The 18646-nt window shown below is 48.2% G+C and overlaps 2 long non-coding RNA genes across 2 annotated transcripts in view; one reads left to right on the forward strand and one right to left on the reverse strand.

The window, feature by feature from the left end:
• LOC134948382 (uncharacterized) overlaps positions 1-18646 on the forward strand; it is a 101830-nt gene that overhangs the window by 39333 nt on the left and 43851 nt on the right. The gene's annotated exons all lie outside the window — the stretch shown is intronic.
• On the reverse strand, positions 3343-4676 carry LOC134947463 (uncharacterized). Its single transcript, XR_010182562.1, has 3 exons — positions 4598-4676; positions 4310-4522; positions 3343-3705 (listed from the first exon to the last, which is right to left on the reverse strand). It is a non-coding gene; the product is annotated as an uncharacterized LOC134947463 (long non-coding RNA).

Raw genomic sequence — 18646 nt, forward strand, 5'->3', positions numbered from 1 at the left:
GGCGGGAGGGGGCTGGACGGCGGCTTTAAGCCGCCGTTTAGGAGGCGCTGTCCATCCAGCGCGGGGGGTGGGAGGGGGCATGGCGGCAGCGACAAAAAACTCCCGGCCAGCCGCAGGAGCTGCGCTGGCCGGGAGTTACTCCTGAAATACAAAAGCATCGCCGCTGTGCGATTCTTTTGTATTTGTGCGGGTGGGGGCCGCACTGACATGCGGGGCGGACTAGCCCTGTGCTGGGCGTCCCCCCGCATGTCAGGGAAGATGATCGTAGATGTGCTAGATTTAGCACAGCTACGATCAACTCGGAATGACCCCCTATGTTTTATACTGCTATTGTATTTTATACATGTACATATGTGTATTTTATTGAGGTGGTGCACAGTGCAATGTTCATTTTATGTATACTGTATAATGCACATGTGCGATTGTGATATGACACACTGTGTTATTGTATTGGTGCACAGTGCAATGTTCATTTTATGTATACTGTATAATGCACATGTGCGATTGTGATAGGACACACTGTGTTATTGTATTGGTGCACAGTGCAGTGTTCATTTTATGTATACTGTATAATGCACATGTGCGATTGTGATAGGACACACTGTGTTATTGTATTGGTGCACAGTGCAATGTTCATTTTATGTATACTGTATAATGCACATGTGCGATTGTGATATGACACACTGTGTTATTGTATTGGTGCACAGTGTAATGGTCATTTTATGTATACTGTATAATGCACATGTGCGATTGTGATATGACACACTGTGTTATTGTATTGGTGCACAGTGCAATGTTCATTTTATGTATACTGTATAATGCACATGTGCGATTGTGATATGACACACTGTGTTATTGTATTGGTGCACAGTGCAATGTTCATTTTATGTATACTGTATAATGCACATGTGCGATTGTGTTATGACACACTTTGTTATTGTATTGGTGCACAGTGCAATGTTCATTTTATGTATACTGTATAATGCACATGTGCGATTGTGATAGGACACACTGGGGTAAATTTACTAAGCTCCCGATTTTGACCGAGATGCCGTTTTTTCAGCAAAGTGTCATCTCGGTAATTTACTAAACACTAATCACGGCAGAGATGAGGGCATTCGTATTTTTTTGCAAGTCCAAGTAAAAAATTACGAATGAATACACCATCGGTCAAATTACGCCTGTTTAGATATGAATCTCGGTCATTTACTATCCATTCGTAATTGTAATTGCTGCCGTGAAAATGCATTCGCGGCCGCGAAAAATTACACATCGTATTTTTTTCCTAAAAAAAAACGCGCCAGCATTTGAAAACCGTGTTTACATGTGTACTCAATTATCCATTACTCACACCTGAATGTTTGGCCCTATAAAAGTGTTCCAGGCACATTTTGAACTTCTCTCACTCTGAAATGGCGGCTGTGGTGTGTGCCAATGATTTTTGGTTTGCTGTGGGATACCTTAGACTGCTCCATGAGGCTTCCAGGAATCAGGCCCAGGTAAGTGAACATGGTCAACAGGTTGTCCAGGTACCGCGGAGGCTACGCCAGCCTCGTTTTTTTAGAGGGCGTTTAAACTTAAATGCATTGTCCGATGATAGGGTCATACAGATGTTCCGCCTAAATAGAACCAACATTTTCCACCTGTATGACCTTGTCAAACTGGGCATAGACCCTGAGACAGCACGCTCTCGCTCTGTCTCAGGCCTACACAAACTCCTGGCTGTGTTACACTTTATGGCTACTGGGAGCTTCCAGGCTGTGGCAGGCGACGTCATTGGTATCTCACAGCCCACCTTTTCCAGATATTTGAATCAGGTGAGTCTAAAAATACATAGGCGGTTATGTCTAAGTGTTGCTTCTGTAAGTACAAACAACACAGTATTGTAGAGAATACCTAACATGACACTCACCTTAGCTTGTTTAATGTCCACTCAGGTTTTGGATGTGTTGGAGCCACACATTAATGCCTCAATCTGCTTCCCTACCGAGGAGTCGGAGTGGAGTGCTGTCAGGGTAGCTTTCTATGAGCTTGCTGGCATGCCCAATGTGCTGGGGGCCATAGATTGCACACACGTTCAGCTGAGATCACCTAAGGGCCGCCAATATATATATACTAATAGGCATCTGGCACAATCAACTAATGTCCAGGTGGTCTGTGATGCAAACATAAAAATTATGAGTGTTGTTGCAGGTTACCCTGGTGGCTGCCATGACTCCTTCATCCTCAGTCAGTCATCGCTCTTCGATAAATTTGAGGACGGACAAATGCCTGATGGCTGGCTGTTGGGTATGTTTAAAGTGTTTTGTGTGTATGTCTTTTAACCACAAACTCGAGTTTTGATTAGGTGAAAGAATAATCTAACATATGTACTAATGTTGACTATATCTGTTTTTCAGGTGATGGGGGTTACGGCTGCTACTCTTGGCTCCTTACTCCATTGTCCCAACCTGATTCTCCTGCTGAACACAGTTACAATCATGCACATAAGGCTACGCGGAATGTGATAGAAAGATGTTTTGGTGTGCTGAAGTCACGGTTTCGGTGTCTGGATAAATCTGCAGGCCTTTTGTTGTATAGTCCCTCAAAGGTGACTAGAATTGTGTTCTGCTGCTGTTTTCTCCATAATCTGTGTTTAAACCAACATCTGGCACATGATGAGGGAGAAAGCAGTCAGCAAGCAGAGGAGTTAGACCCATCTGGTGACAGTGTGAGTACATATGTAGGGAGGCAGGTACGGCAAGAAGTGATCCTGCGCTATTTTTCAGGTCAGTTTTAGTAGGCTGTAATTATCCTTGACTAAACACTTTGCACTACTTTCTATTGTGTGTTTTGTAACTTACTGTTTGTTGTTTATAGTGGTGTGTACATTGTACTTAGTTTATGCAAAAAATACATTTTCAGTCATTACCCATGAAAAACATACATACATACAGAGCAGCTTCGACAATGTTTGAGACGGACACAGGAAGTTGTGTGTTTGTCAAATACAAATTTTTATTTTGCAAATCACATTGGGGTTATTTTTTCCGCTTGTGTGTGCTGGGTGCTGTGCTTTGTGCTGGCTCACTGGCACGTGCTCTGGAGGAACGCCGAACAGGGGAGGTTACTGGCGTTTGGATAGGGGTCGTGGTCCCCGAGCTGGAGGTTACTTGGTGAGCTCCCATCAATGTAATATTGCTGCTCAAATTATTAATGCTTGCAGTCAGTTGAGTGTTGGTTGCAGTGTGGCTGGCTACAATCCGGGATAAGGACTCATTCACAACCTGGTTGTGCTGAATGAGCTGAACGAGTGCCTGCTGATGGCGCTGTTGCTCATCTATGATGCGCGTTAAATTAAATGAGCAAGCATTTGGCTGTTGTCAGCCCTTATTTGCTCCATTGAGGTTGCCATTCGCCCTACTTGTACAATCAGTCTGCCCGAGTTGCGACTAATGCGCGGTAGATGATGGGGCAGACTGGCAAGGTGTTGTGTATGTGCGGTCAGGCTGGCATTGCTTTGTGCCTGTTGGCTTGTCCAACTGGCCCAAAAGTCATCTGGTATTTGGGTTGGGGGCGGAGCTTGTGCCAGTTGTGGACTGATGGAGGCTTGGGGGATATCCTGCAGCTGTATTGGCTGGCTTGGGTCAACAGGTGTAAGTTGCAGTGTGATGGTTGCCTGTTGGTCTTGTCCCTGCTGGTCCACGTCGGCCATCAAGCTGGGCTCTGTATGGGGTGGCCAACATGCAATGTTTATTAGTCAATTTGTTTAAAGGCTACTTCTACACATTACTACATTCATAATACTCCATTTGTATAGTTTTTGGCGTTGTTTTTCAAAACTTATAATGTTTTTTTTTTTCAAAAACATATATACCAACACAGGCGGCCACATAGACAGATTTGCATAATCCACACCTAACTACCTCCCCTCCACAGCATTACAGTGTTATATCACCTCCCCTGACCACGATATAGACTACTTACCTGGATAGTCCAGATGAGCGGAGCCAGTAAGCCATCTACATACTGGACAGGGGAGATGTGTGAACAATATAATGTTGTGGATGCTGTTTTTTTTTGGGAATTTTATTGGTATTTTATTTTAATGTGCACGTGTGTGGCCAAATTTTAAACAAATGTCTGTTATTTAATAAAAATGATGTTGGCGAGATCATCCACTAAGACCTTTTAAAAAAAAACATTTTCACCTTTAGCAAAACATCACATTGCTTGTTCTGGAAAACATGTAATCTCAAAACCAACTAACAACATATTAACTGTACTGTGTATATTATTGCCTATGTGTTTAATTTCTGTTTTTACTCACCAGATAACTGAGGTGATCGGGGCTCATCACTCTGCGAACTCGCCAATAGTGCCAGTGGTGGCTGGGGTGACACTGCCGAAATGCGTCGCCTGGGTGGGGATGATGGAGCCGCAGATTCCGTGCCAAGACGCCGTGTCTTACTTGGCCTCCTGGGTAAGTGGCCCGAGCCCTGTGATGGGCGCCTTACAGGAGGTCGGCTTCCAGAAGCAGAACCTATGTGAAAATATAAACATTAATATTTTGTACTTCTATGTGTTTTCAGAATATGTGACTACAGTGAAGTCTTACCTGCAATCCCTGCCTCATCCTGACTTGTCTGAGGCCTGTCTGGCCGGCTGGTCTGTGGGACTGTTGAAAAAGTGGACCAAACATTATTACCATGCTTTGTGTAAAAATTATAACTGCAAAGCCTTAGTGTACTTATAACCATCTATTAGGTATTGGATAAACAAATAATTTCTGATTAAGAGCTTCAAGCTTCATTATTTTGTGTTGTATATCCAAATGTACATGATGTTGCACACAATAAATCTGTTACATTTGAGAATTATGCCTCAGATATTGCAGAGATTGACTACTTGCAAATGTTTGAAAAAACTAATATTGGAATAATTGCACCATTTTTCAGAAGTAAATAAATCTAAAATTAATTTTAAAATAAGCATACAACACAGATGTCCAAGCAATATCGCAAAAAATATTTTATTTAAAAAAAAAAAACAGCAGCCATTGCACATGTTTTAGCGCAATATTGAATTTACCAAACAGCCAATGCATGGTGAAAAAAGCAAATTCAAAACACAAACACACCTTAAGGGTGCATAGGCCTGAAATATGTGAAACACACTTTATGCATCCTTTATCCTTTAAAAATGACATTTACAACATTTAGAGGACATTTAAATAAAAATCTAACAAATCAAACTTACCATCCTGCGTGGGTCGGTCCGAATCCCGGACATGAGTAGCAGACACCACTTCGGCAGGAATCAATGCCCGCACAGGCTCCTCCCAGTCCCGATAGGTGGCCCGGAAAGGGGGGCCACCTCCGGTTTTTCGTGCAGATTTGGCCTCTTTGGCCATCTTGGCCTTGACACGCCGCTTTATATCATAAAACCTCTTGCGGCACGTGTCCTCAGTCCGCCTCACCACACCCTCACTATTCACGGCAAGTATTACTTGCCCCCACAGGACAGACTTCCTGCGGGAGGACACCTTGCCAGCATCCTGACCAAACAATTGGCGATGGTGCTTCATCAGCTCACGCACCAAAGCCATGTTTTCAGCATAGCTGAACTTAATATTCCTGCCAGTCTTGGTAGTGGTGCGTGGCTGCGGAGCCACAACACCATCACTATCACTGGAAAATACAGCAACAGGCACCCCCTCCTCCTCCTCCTCACTAACCTCCTCCCTCTCACTACCCCCCTCCACCTCACTAACAGCCTCCACCTCACTACCAGCCTCCACCTCACTACCAGCCTCCACCTCACTACCAGCCTCCACCTCACTAACCTCCGCCACCACACTGACCTCTGAGTCTGACATGACAAACGACAAAAAACACAGAAAAATCAAAACACAAAACACACTCCTCCACTACTCCTACTACTACACACCACACAGCCAACACACACGCTCACTCACTCACTCACAAACAATGACAAAAGACTGTAAAAAAAAAAACAAGGACAAAAAAGTAGACAAACTGTGAAAAAACAATACTACAAATATGACAACACTACTTACACACACAGTACAGCACTCAACAATCACCAAACTCCTCTCCAAATCCACCAAAAACTCCACCAAACTCACCAACTCCAAATACACCTTCCTCTCTCCTCTCCACTAGCTAAACCCACGAGGTGCGGTGTGTTTGGGGCGGTTTTATATTAATATGCACAGACACTCCTCCTTCACGAATACAACCAATCACGGCCGCGTGACGAAAACGAAACTTAGGTCTAAAAACGCGGCAGCAATTTCTAAATCACTGCCGTAACAGACATGTGACGCAGTCGTAAAAAAAACACAAACGCGTCCGCAAAACAGCAAACGCGGCCGCAATCTACAGCAGAAAAGCACGAATGACATCGACATCGGAAGAAACGAAAAACGCGAATACGACAGCTTAGTAAATTAGTCGTAATCAATTCAAAAAGTTGCAATTTTACACTGTCGATGTCATTCGTGATTGAACTTGGACATGATTCTGGAAAATACGAATCTTAGTAAATTTACCCCACTGTGTTATTGTATTGGTGCACAGTGCAATGTTCATTTTATGTATACTGTATAATGCACATGTGCGATTGTGATATGACACACTGTGTTATTGTGTACAGTGTGTCCCTATGGTCCCGGATCCGGCTGAGTGACGTCATTTCCAGAGCGATGGAGGTGCCTGATCGGGAAGCCCGGCTGGCAGGATCACGGTGCTCTTTCTGGGGGAGACAATTATGGGGGCAAGTTATTATTTGGTTAAATATGGCTTTGTGTGCCACAGCGTGTTTACAGTCCTGAGGAAGGGGATACTATCCCCAAAACGTAGACCACCAATAAAGCGCGCACACGCCCCGCCCACATCCTAAGGAAGACCAGTGACTGTGTGCCAAGTAATGTGATGGAATGTAGTTAGCATCCCGACACTCTGGATGCCAGCGGTCAGGTGACCGGCGCTGGAATCTAGGCACCGATCAGAATTCCTACAGTCAGCATCCAGAACATAAGTCTACTGGGGAGGTTTATACCGCGGGGTGTAGGTTAGGGTCAGGTACTAGGGAGAGGGTTAGGGTTATACTGCGGGGTGTAGGTTAGGTCAGGTACTAGGGAGAGGGATAGGGTTAGGGTTATACTGCGGGGTGTAGGTTAGGGTCAGGTACCAGGGAAAGGGTTAGGGTTAGGCTGTGAGAGGGGAGGGTTAGGGTTATACTGCGGGGTGTAGGTTAGGGTCAGGTACCAGGGAGAGGGTTAGTCTACGGGAGGGGAGGGTTAGTGTTATACTGCGGGGTGTAGATTAGGGTCAGGTACTAGGGAGAGGGTTAGGGTTAGGCTGCGAGAGGGGAGGGTTAGGGTTATACTGCGGGATGTCAGTTAGGGTCAGGCACTACGGAGAGGGTTAGGGTTAGGCTGTGGAAGGGGAGGGTTAGTTTTTTACTGCTCGGTGTAGGTTAGGGTCAGGTAATAGGGAGATGGTTAGGCTGCAGGCGTGGAAGGTTAGGGTTATACTGCGGGGTGTAGGTTGGGGTCAGGTAGTAGGGAGAGGGTTAGGCTGCGGGAGGGGAGGGTTAGGGTTATACTGCGGTGTGTAGGATAAGGTCAGGTACTAGGGAGAGGGTTAGGGTTAGGCTACGACAGGGGAGGGTTAGTGTTATACTGCGTGGTGTAGGTTAGGGTCAGGCACTAGGGAGAGGGTTAGGGTTATACTGCGGGGTGTAGGTTAGGGTCAGGCACTAAGGAGAGGGTTAGGGTTATACTGCAGGGTGTAGGTTAGGGTCAGGCACTAGGGAGAGGGCTAGGGTTAGGCTGCGTGAGGGGAGGGTTAGGGTTATACTGTGGGGTGTAGGTTAGGGTCAGGTACCAGGGAGAGGGTTAGGCTACGGGAGGGGTGGGATAGGGTTATACTGCGTGGTGTAGGTTACGGTCAGGTACCAGGGAGAGGGTTAGGGTTAGGCTGCGAGAGGGGAGGGTTATACTGCGGGGTGTAGGTTAGGGTCAGGTACTAGGGAGAGGGTTAGGGTTATACTGCGGGGTGTAGGTTAGGGTCAGGCACTAGGGAGAGGGTTAGGGTTAGGCTGTGGGAGGGGAGGGTTAGGGTTATACTGCGGGGTGTAGGTTAGGGTCAGGCACTAGGGAGAGGGTTAGGGTTATACTGCGGGGTGTAGGTTGGGGTCAGGCACTAGGGAGAGGGTTAGGGTTAGGCTGCGTGAGGGGAGGGTTAGAGTTATACTGCGGGGTGTAGGTTGGGGTCAGGTACTATGGAGAGGGTTAGGGTTAAGCTGTGGGAGGGGAGGGTTAGGGTTATACTGCGGGGTGTAGGTTAGGGTCAGGCACTAGGGAGAGGGTTAGGGTTAGGCTGCGGGAGGGGAGGGTTAGGGTTATACTGCGGTGTGTAGGATAAGGTCAGGCACTAGGGAGAGGGTTAGGGTTAGGCTGCGGGAGGAGAGGGTTAGGGTTATACTGCGGGGTGTAGGTTAGGGTCAGGCACTAGGGAGAGGGTTAGGCTGTGGGAGGGGAGGGTTAGGGTTATACTGCGGGGTGTAGGTTAGGGTCAGGCACTAGGGAGAGGGTTAGGGTTATACTGCGGGGTGTAGGTTAGGGTCAGGCACTAAGGAGAGGGTTAGGGTTATACTGCGGGGTGTAGGTTAGGGTCAGGCACTAAGGAGAGGGTTAGGGTTATACTGCGGGGTGTAGGTTAGGGTTAGGCACTAGGGAGAGGGTTAGGTTTAGGCTGCGGGAGGAGAGGGTTAGGGTTATACTGCGGGGTGTAGGTTAGGGTTAGGTACTAGGGAGAGTGTTATGGTTAGGCTGTGGGAGGGGAAGGTTAGGGTTATACTGCTGGGTGTAGGTTAGGGTCAGGCACTAGGGAGAGGGTTTGGGTTAGGCTGCGGGAGGAGAGGGTTAGGGTTATACTGCGGGGTGTAGGTTAGGGTCAGGCACTAGGGAGAGGGTTTGGGTTAGGCTGCGGGAGGAGAGGGTTAGGGTTATTCTGCGGGGTGTAGGTTAGGGTCAGGCACTAGGGAGAGGGTAAGGCTGTGGGAGGGTTAGGCTGCAGGACAGGAGGGTTAGGCGGAGGACAAGGGGTAGGATTAGCCTACCTATGAAAGTGTCGGCATCCTGACTGTCTGATTCCTGCACCCAGCCCAATACAACAACACAATTGCTGTTAAACACTTTGGCCCTCATTCCGAGTTGTTCGCTCGGAGTTTTTCATCGCATCGCAGTGAGAATTCTCTTAGTGCGCATGCGCAATGTTCGCACTGCGACTGCGCCAAGTAACTTTACTATGAAGAAAGTAAGTTTACTCACGGCATTTTCATCGCTCCGACGTTCGCATTGTGATTGACAGGAAATGGGTGTTACTGGGCGGATGCACGGCGTTTTAGGGGCGTGTGGATGGAAACGCTACCGTTTCCGGAAAAAACGCAGGAGTGGCCGGAGAAACGGTGGGAGTGCCTGGGCGAACGCTGGGTGTGTTTATGACGTCAGCCAGGAACGAAAAGCACTGAACTGATCGCACAGGCAGAGTAAGTCTGAAGCTACTCAGAAACTGCTAACTCGTTTGTAATCGCAATATTGCGCGTACGTCGGTCGCAATTTTAAGAAGCTAAGATTCACTCCCAGTAGGCGGCGGCTTAGCGTGTGTAACTCTGCTACATTCGCCTTGCGAGCGAACAACTCGGAATGAGGGCCTTTATTCACATTAAAGAGAATGTGTGTCATACTTATCTACATTGAATGCTGAAGGTGCCTGTGCTCGCTGTGGATGGCCTTTTGAAACTCCCTGTACAGTGGCGTAAATATACATTTTGCGGAGCCCGTCACAGCTAGGGGAGCTCTCCTGAGCTTTCCTAAAAAAGTTTAGTTTAGAGTTTATTATTTCTCTGACGTCCTAGTGGATGCTGGGACTCCGTCAGGACCATGGGGAATAGCGGCTCCGCAGGAGACAGGGCACAAAAGTAAAAGCTTTAGGATCAGGTGGTGTGCACTGGCTCCTCCCCCTATGACCCTCCTCCAAGCCTCAGTTAGGTTTTTGTGCCCGGCCGAGAAGGGTGCAATCTAGGTGGCTCTCCTAAAGAGCTGCTTAGAGTAAAAGTTTTATTAGGTTTTTTATTTTCAGTGAGTGCTGCTGGCAACAGGCTCACTGCAACGAGGGACTTAGGGGAGAAGAAGTGAACTCACCTGCGTGCAGGATGGATTGGCTTCTTAGGCTACTGGACACTAGCTCCAGAGGGACGATCACAGGTACTGCCTGGATGGGTCACCGGAGCCGCGCCGCCGACCCCCTTGCAGATGCTGAAGAGAGAAGAGGTCCAGAAATCGGCGGCTGAAGACTTCTCAGTCTTCATGAGGTAGCGCACAGCACTGCAGCTGTGCGCCATTGCTCTCAGCACACTTCACACCAACGGTCACTGAGGGTGCAGGGCGCTGGGGGGGGCGCCCTGGGCAGCAATGATAGTACCTATACTGGCTAAAAATACATCACATATAGCCTCTGGGGCTATATGGATGTATTTAACCCCTGCCAGGTTGTCAGAAAAACGGGAGAAGAAGCCCGCCGAAAAGGGGGCGGGGCCTATTCTCCTCAGCACACAGCGCCATTTTCCCTCACAGAACTGCTGGTGGGAAGGCTCCCAGGCTCTCCCCTGCACTGCACTACAGAAACAGGGTTAAAACAGAGAGGGGGGGCACTTATTTGGCGATATGATTATATATTAAGATGCTATAAGGGAAAACACTTATATAAAGGTTGTCCCTGTATAATTATAGCGTTTTGGTGTGTGCTGGCAAACTCTCCCTCTGTCTCCCCAAAGGGCTAGTGGGGTCCTGTCCTCTATCAGAGCATTCCCTGTGTGTGTGCTGTGTGTCGGTACGTGTGTGTCGACATGTATGAGGACGATGTTGGTGAGGAGGCGGAGCAATTGCCTGTAATGGTGATGTCACTCTCTAGGGAGTCGACACCGGAATGGATGGCTTATTTAAGGAATTACGTGATAATGTCAACACGCTGCAAGGTCGGTTGACGACATGAGACGGCCGGCAAACAAATTAGTACCTGTCCAGGCGTCTCAAACACCGTCAGGGGCTTTAAAACGCCCATTTACCTCAGTCGGTCGACACAGACACAGACACGGACACTGACTCCAGTGTCGACGGTGAAGAAACAAACGTATTTTCCATTAGGGCCACACGTTACATGTTAAGGGCAATGAAGGAGGTGTTACATATTTCTGATACTACAAGTACCATAAAAAAGGGTATTATGTGGGGTGTGAAAAAACTACCTGTAGTTTTTCCTGAATCAGATAAATTATATGAAGTGTGTGATGATGCGTGGGTTTCCCCCGATAGAAAATTATTGGCGGTATACCCTTTCCCGCCAGAAGTTAGGGCGCGTTGGGAAACACCCCTTAGGGCGGATAAGGCGCTCACACGCTTATCAAAGTGGCGGTACCGTCTCCAGATAGGGCCGCCCTCGAGGAGCCAGCTGATAGGAGGCTGGAAAATATCCTAAAAAGTATATACACACATACTGGTGTTATACTGCGACCAGCGATCGCCTCAGCCTGGATGTGCAGCGCTGGGGTGGCTTGGTCGGATTCCCTGACTGAAAATATTGATACCCTTGACAGGGACAGTATTTTATTGACTATAGAGCATTTAAAGGATGCATTTCTATATATGCGAGATGCACAGAGGGATATTTGCACTCTGGCATCAAGAGTAGGTGCGATGTCCATATCTGCCAGAAGATGTTTATGGACACGACAGTGGTCAGGTGATGCAGATTCCAAACGGCACATGGAAGTATTGCCGTATAAAGGAGAAAAAGACACCGTCTTTTCAGCCTAAGTCCCCATAAGGGCAAGCGGGCAAAAGGCCAGTCATATCTGCCCAGGGATAGAGGAAAGGGAAGAAGACTGCAGCAGGCAGCCCATTCCCAGGAACAGAAGCCCTCCACCGCTTCTGCCAAGTCCTCAGTGTCACGATCCGGGTATCTGGACGCCATTACTTACCCTTCAGATGCCTCCTAAGGCTGGCTCAGCGTTCCAGGACCGGATCCCGCTGTTCCTGAGTTTCCACATGCAGAATGTCAGAGTGGTGATTTCATCAGCCGCGGCCTCCGCTGTGCCCGCGTGGTTAAATGTGCGCTTGTCAGTCTGGCGTCTCCTATCTCCTGTGGCCGGCGTCGCCATTACTGTTTCAATTCTCACATGGATTACAAACCAAACTTCCCTCCAAGTGTCTGCATGGGCGCAGCCATCTTGGATTTTGTCATCTGAGCATTTCCACCAATCTGCTGTCTGTATTGTTGATTTGCATAATTGCCTAGCCAACCCTTTCCTTGCTGCAGGTATAAGTAAGCTGTGCCTGAGCAAGGAAGGCGTCAGTGCTTTGGTTGTCTAACCTAGTTCCAGTTTGTCTCTCTCCTGTGGTTGTCTTCCAGGTTCCAGCTCCTGTCTCCAGACTTCTGCTATAGAGACCCGCACCAGCATTCCATCTGCGGTGTAGCCTGACTCTCCGATCCATTCTGGACTCACCTGTTTCCAGTTACAACAATCACCTGCTTCCAGCCAAGCTTCCAGCAGTGTACAGCTTCTCTTAAAGGGCCGGTGTCCTTTCTGCAGTTTACCACTCTCCACCGGTATTATTATTTCACCGCTCTCAAACTCCAAACTTCATCAATCACCTGCTTCCAGCCCAGCTTCCAGCAGTGTACAGCTTCTCTTAAAGGGCCGGTGTCCTTTCTGCAGTTTACCACTCTCCACCGGTATTATTATTTCACCGCTCTCAAACTCCAAACTTCATTATTATTTCATCGCTCTCAAGTTCATTTATTATTTAACTGGTTCCAGACAGTATCCACTCCGTACCAACAACAGTCTGGTTCCAGCCAGTATCCACAGCAGCCGTTTTATCTTCAGCAACCCAGCCTTTCCTGGAACACCAGCTGGTACGATCCTGGGTTCTCTCCATTGCTACAGTCAGGTCTGGTAAGGACTTTCCAACTAGAAGATTATTAGAACTGTCTCACTCTACCAGTGCCTGTGGCCCTTGCCACCCTGTAGTACCCAGGAATTGTATTTATCCTCTGTTGACTTTTATGTTTCCTTTACTGCTGCTGTGTTACGGAGTTTGTCATAATAAACATCATTGACTTTTATCCTGGTTGTCGTGGTCACGCCTTCGGGCAGTTATTCTACATGTTACTTACATGTCTAGGGGTCTGATACAACCTCCCAGGTTCCGTTATATCTCAGCCCCTACAACTGAGGCTGCCTCCCGTCAGCTCAGGCCCTCAGTTGTGACAGTAAGCACTGACCTAATGAATCCAGCCGGAGACCAGGATCAAGCGGCCAGGCCAATGCAAGAACTGGCAGCCCGACTTGAACATCAGGAGGCTGCACAGGGCCACATCATCCGCTGTCTCCAGGATCTCTACACGGCTGGATGGGATTCAAACGACCCTCCGTGGACCTGGCACGTCCGGTGCGTCCACTACAGTGACACCAGCTGTAACCCCACCCACCTTACCCATTTCCAGTCCACATCCTCATCTTCCAACGCCAGCAAAATTTGATGGATCTCCAAGGTTCTGCAGGGGATTTCTCAATCAATGTGAAATCCACTTTGAGCTTCTACCTGGCAATTTCTTCAGTGACCGTACCAAAATTGCCTATATCATCTCCCTTCTCAGTGGCTCAGCCCTTGACTGGGCATCACCTTTATGGGAGAAGTCTGATCCCCTGCTATCCTCCTATACTGACTTTGTAGCTACATTCAGGCGCATCTTCGACGAGCCAGGCCGGATAACATCTGCTTCATCTGAGATTCTCCGTTTACGCCAGGGAACACGTACTGTGGGACAGTATCTTATACAGTTTAAAATCCTGGCATCCGAACTGGCATGGAACGACGAGGCCCTGTATGCTGCATTCTGGCATGGCTTATCAGAACGCATCAAGGATGAGTTAGCTACCAGAGACTTGCCCTCTAAGTTGGATGAGCTAATTTCTCTTTGCACGAAGGTTGATCTACGTTTCAGAGAGAGAGCAACTGAGCGAGGAAGATCATCTACTCCTAAATCTTCTGCTCCTCCTCCTCGTCAACCATCTCCATCCAAGGATGAGCCTATGCAAATTAGTCGTTCTCGTCTATCTCACGCTGAGCGCCGAAGACGTCTCTCTGAGTCTCTCTGTCTCTACTGTGCAGCTCTGTCGCACACTATCAATGACTGTCCCAAACGTCCGGGAAACTCCAGATCCTAGCTCCCCAAGGAGAGGGCCGGCTAGGAGTAATGATCTCCTCTCCATCTCCTCATGACTGTAACCTCCCAGTGTCGCTCCAAATTGCTCAACGTTACAGGAACGTCATTGCCCTCCTTGATTCCGGAGCAGCTGGGAATTTCATAACCGAAGCTTATGTTAAACGGTGGTCCCTACCCACCGAGAGACTGTCCTCGTCCATCTCTTTGACTGCCGTGGATGGCAGCAAGATTTTTGACGCAGTCATTTCCTTAAGGACTCTTCCAGTTCGTCTGAGAGTGGGAGTTCTTCATTCTGAGTATATTTCTTTTTTAGTGATTCCAAGAGCCACACATCCAGTGGTTTTAGGCCTTCCATGGCTCCGTCTCCACAACCCATCAATTGACTGGACGACTACGCAAATACTGGCATGGGGTCCCTCCTGTGCTGAGACTTGTTTAGCCAAAGTTCTTCCTGTTTGTTCTTCCTTCCCCAGGTCATCTGATGTTCCGCCTCCTCCATATCAAGACTTCACGGACGTGTTCAGTAAAGCCTCTGCTGATATCCTTCCTCCTCATAGAGAATGGGACTGCCCAATCGACCTCATTCCAGGGAAGGTTCCACCGCGAGGCCGAACTTATCCGTTGTCTCTGCCTGAGACACACTCCATGGAAGAGTACATCAAAGAGAACCTGGCGAAGGGTTTCATCCGACCATCTTCTTCTCCAGCCGGCGCAGGCTTCTTCTTCGTTAAGAAGAAAGACGGTGGTCTGCGTCCGTGCATCGACTACAGAGGTCTGAACGACATTACCGTCAAGAACCGATACCCTTTACCCCTGATAACCGAGCTCTTTGATAGAGTTAGTGGTGCAACTATTTTCACAAAGCTGGACTTGAGGGGTGCCTACAATCTCATCCGAATCCGTGAGGGTGACGAGTGGAAGACCGCCTTTAACACCCGTGACGGACATTATGAGTACCTCGTCATGCCCTTCGGATTGAGCAATGCTCCAGCAGTCTTCCAGCACTTCGTGAATGAGATTTTCAGGGACATCTTGTACCGCCATGTCGTGGTTTATCTAGACGACATCCTCATCTTTGCTAATAATCTCGAAGATCATCGTTTCTGGGTAAAAGAGGTTCTTTCCCGTCTCCGTGTCAATCACCTCTATTGTAAATTGGAGAAGTGTGTGTTTGAAGTTAAAACCATTCCGTTTCTAGGTTACATTGTGTCCGGTTCCGGACTAGAGATGGATCCTGAGAAACTCCAAGCAATCCAGAATTGGCCTATACCCTTAAGCCTCAAAGGGGTCCAGAGGTTCTTAGGGTTCGCCAATTATTATAGAAAATTTATACGAGACTTTTCCACCATTGTGGCGCCTATCACTGCATTAACCAAGAAAGGTGCTAATCCGTCCAAGTGGTCCGAGGAAGCTACACAGGCCTTTCACCTTCTGAAGCAACGGTTCATCTCTGCACCAGTTCTGAAACAGCCCGACACCGACTCTCCTTTTATCTTAGAGGTAGATGCCTCCTCCGTTGGAGTAGGAGCAGTGTTATCCCAGAGGGCCAAAGATGGACATCTACATCCTTGCAGTTTCTTCTCCCGGAAGTTCTCCCCAGCTGAGCGCAACTATGCCATTGGCGATCAGGAGTTGCTAGCCATCAAGCTCGCTCTGGAGGAGTGGAGATACCTGTTGGAGGGAGCTTCCCACTCAATCACCATTCTTACCGACCACAAAAATCTTTTATATCTCAAAGGCGCACAATGTCTGAATCCTCGTCAGGCCAGATGGGCACTTTTCTTCTCTAGGTTTGACTTTAAACTCCAGTTCTGTCCGGGTTCTCAGAATCGTAAGGCCGATGCCCTTTCCCGCTCATGGGAGCAAGAAAATGAGTCCGAGTCTGCAGACAAGCATCCTATTATTAATCCGTTGGCATTCTCCACGGTAGGGATGGACTCTACGCCTCCACCAGGGAAAAGTTTTGTTAAGCCAGTTCTAAGGAAGAAGCTCATGCATTGGGCCCATGCTTCCCGTTTTGCTGGACATACAGGCATTCAGAAAACCCTTGAATTTATTTCTAGGTCCTACTGGTGGCCAACTCTGAAGAAGGACGTTATGGAATTTATTGCCTCCTGCCCAAAGTGTGCCCAACACAAAGTCTCCCGCCAGTCGCCTGCGGGGCAACTGGTTCCATTATCTGTTCCCCGTCGACCTTGGACCCATTTGTCGATGGACTTTGTTTCCGATCTACCTATCTGCAACAAGTTTAATACCATCTGGGTGGTAGTTGACCGGTTCACCAAGATGGCACATTTCATCCCTCTCACCGGTCTTCCGTCAGCTTCCAAGTTGGCTCAAGTGTTTATACAAGAGATCTTCCGACTTCACGGTCTTCCTGAAGAGATCATCTCGGATCGTGGAGTACAATTTGTAGCCAAATTTTGGCGAAGTTTGTGTCAAGCCCTCCAAGTCAAGTAAAAGTTTTCCACGGCTTACCATCCTCAGACCAATGGTCAAACCGAGAGGGTGAATCAGGACTTGGAGGCCTTTCTCCGTATATATGTGTCTTCCTCTCAAGATGACTGGGTTCAACTCCTTCCTTGGGCCGAGTTCAGCCACAACAATCAATACCATTCCTCATCTTCTTCTACACCATTCTTCATTAATTATGGATTCCACCCTAAAGTCCCAGAATTCCAACCGCTTCCCGCAACTTCTGTTCCAGCAGTGGATGTCACCTTGCGTCAGTTTTCAAATAACTGGAGGAACGTCCGCGCAGCCCTGCTTAAAGCCTCATTCAGGTATAAGAAGTTTGCCGATAGAAAGCGTAGAGCGGTTCCTGCTCTCAAGGTGGGTGATCGTGTGTGGCTGTCCACGAAGAATTTGAGGTTGAGAGTTCCCAGCATGAAATTTGCACCTCGCTACATCGGACCCTTCAAGATTGAACAAGTCATCAATCCTGTTGCCTACAGGTTACAGTTACCATCCTTCTTGAAAATACCCAGGACATTTCATGTTTCTTTGTTGAAACCGCTGATCCTGAATCGGTTTCATTCCGCACTTCCTCCAGCTCCCAAAGTTCAGACTCAACGGGGAGTCGAGTACGAGGTGGCCAAGATTTTGGACTCACGTTTCCGTTACGGTCAGTTACAATACCTCATTGACTGGAAGGGCTATGGTCCTGAAGAACGCTCTTGGACCAATGCCTCAGACGTCCATGCTCCTGCCTTGGTCCGAAATTTCCACGCAAAGTTTCCTTTAAAGCCTAAGAAGTGTCCTGGGGCCACTCCTAAAGGGGGGGGTGCTGTCACGATCCGGGTATCTGGACGCCATTACTTACCCTTCAGATGCCTCCTAAGGCTGGCTCAGCGTTCCAGGACCGGATCCCGCTGTTCCTGAGTTTCCACATGCAGAATGTCAGAGTGGTGATTTCATCAGCCGCGGCCTCCGCTGTGCCCGCGTGGTTAAATGTGCGCTTGTCAGTCTGGCGTCTCCTATCTCCTGTGGCCGGCGTCGCCATTACTGTTTCAATTCTCACATGGATTACAAACCAAACTTCCCTCCAAGTGTCTGCATGGGCGCAGCCATCTTGGATTTTGTCATCTGAGCATTTCCACCAATCTGCTGTCTGTATTGTTGATTTGCATAATTGCCTAGCCAACCCCTTCCTTGCTGCAGGTATAAGTAAGCTGTGCCTGAGCAAGGAAGGCGTCAGTGCTTTGGTTGTCTAACCTAGTTCCAGTTTGTCTCTCTCCTGTGGTTGTCTTCCAGGTTCCAGCTCCTGTCTCCAGACTTCTGCTATAGAGACCCGCACCAGCATTCCATCTGCGGTGTAGCCTGACTCTCCGATCCATTCTGGACTCACCTGTTTCCAGTTACAACAATCACCTGCTTCCAGCAGTGTACAGCTTCTCTTAAAGGGCCGGTGTCCTTTCTGCAGTTTACCACTCTCCACCGGTATTATTATTTCACCGCTCTCAAACTCCAAACTTCATCAATCACCTGCTTCCAGCCCAGCTTCCAGCAGTGTACAGCTTCTCTTAAAGGGCCGGTGTCCTTTCTGCAGTTTACCACTCTCCACCGGTATTATTATTTCACCGCTCTCAAACTCCAAACTTCATTATTATTTCATCGCTCTCAAGTTCATTTATTATTTAACTGGTTCCAGACAGTATCCACTCCGTACCAACAACAGTCTGGTTCCAGCCAGTATCCACAGCAGCCGTTTTATCTTCAGCAACCCAGCCTTTCCTGGAACACCAGCTGGTACGATCCTGGGTTCTCTCCATTGCTACAGTCAGGTCTGGTAAGGACTTTCCAACTAGAAGATTATTAGAACTGTCTCTCTACCAGTGCCTGTGGCC

This window comes from Pseudophryne corroboree, chromosome 8 (genome assembly GCF_028390025.1).
Source record: "Pseudophryne corroboree isolate aPseCor3 chromosome 8, aPseCor3.hap2, whole genome shotgun sequence".
Lineage (NCBI taxonomy): Eukaryota > Metazoa > Chordata > Amphibia > Anura > Myobatrachidae > Pseudophryne > Pseudophryne corroboree.